The sequence below is a fragment of the Taurulus bubalis genome (genome assembly GCF_910589615.1).
Source record: "Taurulus bubalis genome assembly, chromosome: 6".
Lineage (NCBI taxonomy): Eukaryota > Metazoa > Chordata > Actinopteri > Perciformes > Cottidae > Taurulus > Taurulus bubalis.
The window spans coordinates 1,882,710-1,890,685 of record NC_136594.1 but is presented as its reverse complement, the minus strand read 5'-3'; positions in this window follow the sequence as shown (position 1 = coordinate 1,890,685).

Below are 7,976 nucleotides of genomic sequence, written 5' to 3'. Positions count from 1 at the left end.
AAAAAGAGGATGCAATGGTGACGTCTGTAAATAACCCACGACCCTTTTCATAGAAAGCTCTAGAGTTCTGACATATGGGGGGACCAAAGGCCTCAGGGGGACCAAATGCCTCAGGGAGGGCCAAGGGCCTCAGGGGGACTAAATGCCTCAGGGGGACCAAAGGCTTCAGGGAGGGCCAAGGGCCTCAGGGCGGCCAAAGACCTCAGGGGGACCAAATGCCTCAGGGAGGGCCAAGGGCCTCAGGGGGACTAAATGCCTCAGGGGGACCAAAGGCTTCAGGGAGGGCCAAGGGCCTCAGGGAGGGCCAAAGGACTCAGGTAGGGCCAAAGGCCTCAGGGGGACCAAAGGCCTCAGGGGGACCAAAGGCCTCAGGGAGTGCCAAAGGCCTCAGGGAGGGCCAAAGGACTCAGGGGGACCAAAGGCCTCAGGGAGGGCCAAAAGCCTCAGGGAGGGTCAAAGGACTCAGGGAGGGTCAAAGGACTCAGGTAGGGCCAAAGGCCTCAGGGAGGGCCAAAGGGCTCAGGGAGACCAAAGGCCTCAGGGAGGGTCAAAGGCCTCAGGGGGACCAAAGGCCTCAGGTACACATGATGGGACATATGAAGGGATTTTTCTGGGGTTGCGTTACTTGTGGGAGTTCGATTGCGGGATTATCTTCAAAGCACCTCTATGTGAGCTAGCAGAGCGACGGGTGGGTTTCATTCTAGTTCAACTAGAACCTTAAAATGTCAGAATGAGGACCTTCATCCACATGGTTCTGGGGTTTAGTTGCTCTTGAACCTTTTCAGATCACCGCCCCTCTCATCCAATCATCTCAATACACCGGACCCGTCAAAGGGAGACTTCATTTATTTATTGTAATCTGGAATCAACCGGAGACGAACTGCAGCGAGCGCTCAGTGCTGCTAGGAGGGACGACTGCACATATTTAGTGTGATTATTAATGAGTGCTGAAGAGCTTTTCCAGTCAGCAGTTTCTACCCCCCCCCCCCACCCCAAAAAAAGCATGCGTGTGCAATTTACCCAGAGCTTTTTATCCACTCTATTATAGTCACACTGATAGAATACCGATATAATAACTCTTATATAATGACCGATGAAGCAGGTTGCTGATGGATTTAACATCAAATAGCTGCAAAGAAAGAGAAATGCATTGTGATTAAACAACACCAAAAATGTGTTATTTATTAATGCAACTAATATCTGTGTTTAGTCTTGAGAAGCTGTACTTCAGTCCATGCCGATCCAATCCTTCCACCTGGAAGTCGGCTGGCAGGTTGAATAATAGATCACTCCTCATAAACAAACGTATCCCAACTCCTTCTGCTGCTGGCGAGCTGCATCCATCCATCCATCCTTCCTTCATACATCTTGACTCAAACTGTCAAGCCTCGTCTAAGACTCGTGTGAACGCGACATCTTCTGAGCGAACCTCGAAGTTCTTCATCTCCTCGGGTTCCTCACATCGTCGTCCTCTCCTGTGCGATAGATCGTCTGCCGTCGCCTGGATCTTCAGGCAGCAGCTGACATTCCCCCGGAGTGTTGATCTGTGATCAGAAGACTTTTGGCGGGATGTTTCCACCTTTTTTTATCGTGAACAAATTCATCGCAGTATCACGGGAAAGTGTCCAGAAGAGACACAGAACCACTCACCCGGACGTCAACCACGGCTGAGTGGAAGTTTAAGAACACCACATTACATACACTTACACTGCTGCATCTGCACCACCCGGAGGTATTAATGAGGACCCAGCAGGAGCTCTATGCATCAAGCCGCCGCTCCTCCCACATCTCCATCCAAGAGCGAGCAATTGAATTATTAACCGTTCTGCTGTAGATTACCTGCAAATATTTCCATCGGGTAATTCAAATCTGCAGTGATGCAGATCGTCGTGCATTTTCTCTGGGAAGCGACTTGAATGCAAAACACAGAGCCGTGGAAATGACGAGTTAAGTTTCGGGAACGTTTAAAAAAAATAATAATATAAGTTTTCAGTTGAAAGAAAAATGAATAAAGGAAAGAATGAAGAGAGAGAGAAAGGAGGAGGACATTGACGAGGAGCAATGGAGCCTGTTGGGATGCGGACGGGCCCTTTGGGTTCATCCTCTTGGCACCACGAACATCTGCACCAAGTGGCAGGTCCTCCAACGACCACTTGAGGCCGGCTCCCGAAGCGAGCGATCCCTATAGACAAAAAAATACAGAGCACTGTCCCATCTGGGAGAAAGAAGGGAATAAACCAGTTGATGGATGAACCGAAGAGGCTGGCGTGTCCAGCTGAGGAGACAGCAGGAGTGTGTGTGTGTGTGTGTGTGTGTGTGTGTGTGTGTGTGTGTGTGTGTGTGTGTGTGTGTGTATGTGTGTGTATGTGACCGTAACTGCTGAATCAGGGAGAAATGGGACCAAAAGTAAGAGCCTCACCTATAATGAAGCCCCCTAAATACAACTGACAACTTCCCTCTCTTTCTCTGCCAAAATCTGTGGAAACGGCGCACACACACACACACACACACACACACACACACACACACACACACACACACACACACACACACGCACACACACACACACACACACACACACACGCACACACAGACACAAACACACTCTCTCTCTTATGAAATTCTATATTCAGTCGCTGCCTTTACAGTATCAGCTTTACTGGAGATAATACGGTTCCATGGCAACATGCCAGACCGATGCTTCTCTTCATTCTCGAGCACGTTGCCAAATACTAATGAGTCCAGACGGACTCGTGCAGCTGCATTTAAATACGTCCTTACGCAACAGTGACACCTGCTGGCCAACAGAGCAGTGACACCTGTTGGCCAGTGCAACAGTGACACCTGCTGGATATTTCTGTCAGTCAAAGTATACAATTGAAATGTAATATGAAAATGTAGCTGTGATAATAACAAATATCCCCATGGTAAGTCAAAATGATGAGATGAAAAGTTATAATTGAAGTAACAAATAATTATGACTTACCATTTTATCATATTTTTTTCTTTTACTGGTGGAAATTGGCTTCTAGTGACCTGCTGGACTCAACTTAAGATTCAATTCAGAAGAAAAACCAAATCAAGTCTGTATCAAGTGTTATATTAGAGGGTATTATAGTTACACTGCTCTGGATGACAGATACAAGTGCTGGAAAAAATGCAAAACATGAATCTTTATTTTTTTGACGGGTATTTTTGTGCTCTAACTCTGAGTCATCCCTTGGTTTTGATCTCTTCTTTCCCGACTAATTGATCTTGAATCTCGTTGCGTAATTCAAAACGTTTCGACACTTTGAGTGCAGGATTTTAAATGGATGCAAATAAAGAAACCATGTAGCTCCAGTTTCTTTCTCTTTGCTCTTTTTCAAGAGTCTGAAAGGCAGTGATCAGTCAGATGGCCCATCTCTATCAAAACGATATATCTGGCCCGCAGATGGAGGACTTCATCTGAACCTTTATGGATGGATCAGTGATGCAAAGAGGCACGAATGAGCTCAGAGACCAGAACAAAAGAGATGCAGAACAGAGACACGAGACGACATGACAAAGAGATGCAAGCAAACTGCAAAGAGACAGAAAACAACTAAAGAGGGACATAAAACCGTTAAAAAGAAACATAAAACAACTGCAAAGAGACATAAAATAGTTACAAAGAGACATACCACTACAAAGAGAGAGAACATAGAGACATAACATAACTACAGAGACAAAAATGACCACAAAGAAGAAATACAAAATAGTTACAAAGAGACAGAACATTGTTACAAAAAAACATAAACCACCCACAAAGAGACAGAAAAATTACAAAGAGACAGGAAACAACCACGAAGAGACAGGAAACACAGATGCGTAGGAAGTGAAAGACGCAGCACAGCAAAAGGAGGCTGAACAGCTATAGACTCTTCCTATGGAAGCCAGGTCTGAGCCCGCCGTCTCTCTCCAACAGCCCAGGAGGCGTCATGAGGACAATGAAGCGACGTCCATGTCGCTGTGAAGCCGTCAGCCTGAGAGCGCTGAGCAGCATGAATGATGTACGGCCCAACTAGATGGTCTCTCTTCTGGAGAACACAACACGGCTCTATGGGGAAGGATAAGGCCGTAGTAATGGATTTATTCAACCATTTCAAGCTTCACCAACTGATGCCTGTCTGTCTTTAGTAGTCTTCCTGTTTTAACCTCTGCAGAGACTCTAATTCACGTTGATTTCCCCTCAAGATCTTCACGCTTCAGGGTGGAAACCAGGCAGAATCCAAACTAATGCAACGAGTCCTCCGGCTGCATCGCCTGCTGGAGGTACTTCCTGTCCTTGACTGCATGGATGTGACTCTGACTCTGTTGTGTGAGCCTTCATCCCTTTAGTTGAGCTTCATCCACTGTGGGAAGGATATATTCCGTTAATCCCAAATGTCTTTATCGCAGTTATCCGACATGAAAACACATTTTGAAGAGAGTTGTTCTTCTCTCTTTTGAAGAGTGAAGGAGAGCATTCTTTTGAATCGTCATCGATGGCTTCATGTTCATAGACTGACCCGTTGGGAGTTCATTGATTTCTCCTGACAAAGGGCCGTGAAACATTTCATGTGTAAAACCTTGATTTCACAGGGATGAGAAACAGAAAATATGCACACAAACTAAACAAAGCAGGTGAAAAGCAAACTGTGCAGGAAATGTTGCTTACAGCCCTGAAAGTTGCCCCCGGCAGCCGAACAAAGCCCAACGCCCCAATATGGCAGCCTCAGTAAAAGGCAACCGTCCGCCTGGCCCAAGGGCAGGGTCTCTACACTCACTATTATTGTCCTTAAAATATACACAGCAACATAATTTATTTGTGGAATTTATTTTGTATTATTAAAATAGGCTGCAACTAAAGTGATCACCTCCATGTAGACCTTGTGCTCCTGTTTGAAGCCTTTTGTTCTCAGCGACTTGTTTGTTGTAATTAAAGTCACCGTTTATGATCCTCCAGTCTGGGTCTGTCCACGACCTTCATCACCTTCATCACCTTCATCACCTTCATAACCTTCACCGCCACGGACCGGCTTCAAGGTGTGGAGGAGAAATATGACGAAATAAAATAGAACTCACTCGTAGAATTATCGCCACATTATGCAGAGCGGACGCGTGAAACTCACCTGCAGAGGTAAACTCTCATTTTAATTGTCTTTTAAAAGTAGCTTTCTTCTTCTTCTTCTTCTTCTTCTTCTCCTCCTCCTCCTCCTCCTCCTCCTCCTCCTCCACCACCTTCTTCTTCTTCTCCTCCACCACCTTCTTATCCTCCTTCTTCTTCTTCTTCTCCTCCTCCTCCACCTTCTTCTCCTCCTCCTTCTCCTCCTCCTCCACCTTCTTCTCCTCCTCCTCCTTCTTCTCCTCCTCCACCACCTTCTTATCCTCCTCCTTCTTCTTCTTCTCCTCCTCCTCCTCCTCCTCCACCTTCTTCTTCTTATCCTCCTTCTTCTTCTTCTTCTTCTTCTTCTTCTTCTTCTCCTCTTCCTCCTCCTCCTCCTCCTCCTCCACCACCTTCTTATCCTCCTTCTCCTCCACCTTCTTATCCTCCTCCTTTTTCTTCTTCTTCTGGTCTTTCCCCCTCTCCAAAAGACGTCTGTTGTTTTAAAAATATTTGCTAGCGTGTTAATCTTTAAGCTAGCGTGTCACGTCATCTTAAACTCTGTGTCTGTAGAGATTTGAGGTTCCTTCCCTTGTTGCAGTTTCAAAGCGAGGATCCCAGACGGGCTTCAACCCAGAACATCAAGATGTGAACACCTGAAGCGAGCAGCGATCCGGTTACCAGACAGTCCATCCTGTACGTGTGTATCTGTCTGTGTGTGTGTGTGTGTGTGTGTGTGTGTGTGTGTGTGTGTCTGTGTGTGTGTCTGTGTGTGTCCAGGTCGCATCCCAATGAATGACGCTTGAGGAGGAAACGATGACTCGGCACATTTCCACAGCGACTCGGTCCGGCTGACTTGGCGACATAGGCCCCTCCCCCTCGCGGTGCTCAGCCAATCAAATCAGTCCAATGACTCCACCTTTGTTTATTCCCATTTTTCTTCTTTCTGCCCGTTCCCCTTAACTTAGCTCGTCTGCAACTCGTCTCCCCGAACAGAGCCGCGGGTTGTTTTAGTTTTTAATGCTTTTCATAAACCGTTGAAGAGCCACCTGGAAGCAGCATCCATCTAGGCCTTCATTGATCCCCGAGGTTTCCATTTCCATTTCCACAAGACTCTGATTGAAGTGTCGGCGGAGCGATCAGCTGTTACGACCCACCACACGAGAGCCAGAGGTCTGACAACTGTCTTTATGAACTATTGAACGCGTCTGACTGAAAGCCGCTCGGCGGAGCTGCCGACCCCGAAGCCACGGAGAGCTTTGTGGAGCGAGATTTAAAATCGCTTTCACTGCAACTTCCTGTTGGGGATTTAGAGACTCAACTGGCAATGAGAAGAAGACTAAGATACAAATGTGACCCAAATGTGTTCGAGGGCGCAAACTCATTCAGTGCAACCTGGTATTTGGTTTAACGAAAACATTTTGTGGGGGGGATTGTGCAAAAAAAAACGTTACAAAATGGCCGCCGCCAACTTTGCTTTTTTTTTTTTAACAGCCGCCTAGTCGCACTGCTATCATTTCCTAGTTGTTAGCTAATAAACTGAAGGTGAAAATGCCTCCAAAAAAGAACACTATGAAAGGTTTCAGCAGTTTTAACAGTTGCATGGCGATAAAAACACTTTTTCCAGTCAGCATTATTATTAGCATTTGTGTCAATGCTTTGCTTGCTTGCTGTTTTTTGTTTCCATTGAGATTAAAAAAATATTTTTTCGAGGAAGACCTGGCCAAGACACATATTTACAGACAGAACAAGTTAAAAGAAACTAAACGTAAGAGTTCTCTGAGCTTTAAAGCATTCTGCAACACAGATGATTGTTGTTGTTTTAATCATTTGTTTTCTGTGTAAATCTGTAAAGATCTTTGGATATGAAATGTGCATGTGAATAAATACGTTTAAACAACCAGCAATAACATAAAGGGGTCAAACGGCATCCTTTCAGCTAAAGTACCTTCCATGCAACAAAAAGTAGAAACCAGTCACTTTTCTATAACATCTTTATTTAAAAGGATTTACAACATAAACTGGCACCACTTAAATGTAAATGGTATTATTTTTAGGCATACAAACAAAATGTGTCCCTTCAAAAAAAGAATGAAAAAAAATAATAATCTAATAATCAGTTGGTTCAGTTTGAGTGATCTTTATAAAATAGTTCGGAACAGACTGACCAGACTTTGGGGCTTTTGAAGAAGTAAACATTCATGAAACCCAACAACGCTATCCAGCTACCTTCGAACGGTTGGATAAAACCCGAGGGAAGACGCAAACTAAAGGTCGTAATGTGGCGACTCATTCACTTTTAGTTTGGTTTTAATGTGTTTAATGTGTTCAGACGTAGCAAAAAGAGAACGAGCTCCTCGACCTCGTCTTCTGCGACCGCTGTAGCGTTGCAGCGCGGTGGGATTAGCAAGCCAGCTAGCTCACTAGCCAGCCGTACGCTAGCTCGCGTTGGTAATGCCGCCGCGCTGCAACGCTACAGCGGCGACAGGAAGTGAGGCGACAGGAAGTGAGCCACCAGAAAGCTTCGTGCAGCTGCTCCTTTTAGTCGCTGCTGCTGAACCTCACCGGTTTAGTTTATACGACAGTTAGCCCGCTACAATGGTCACGAAGGCAACGGGGCACTTTAAAATGGCCGTCGCTCTGACCAGCCTGTTTTTCTATGGTTTAGACCCTGAAAAAAAACAAAAAAAAAACACGGCAACTCGGGTCCAAACTGAATCATATAAAAACATCACGCTATTGAAAAGAGTTAGTTTTGAAAAGCATCGACTTCCTGTGTCATTGAAGCCTTGACATATCTCATCTGCAGCCACATTCTGATGCAGCACAATGTTTTTTTAATAATGAAATAAATATGTTCTCACTTGGCTTG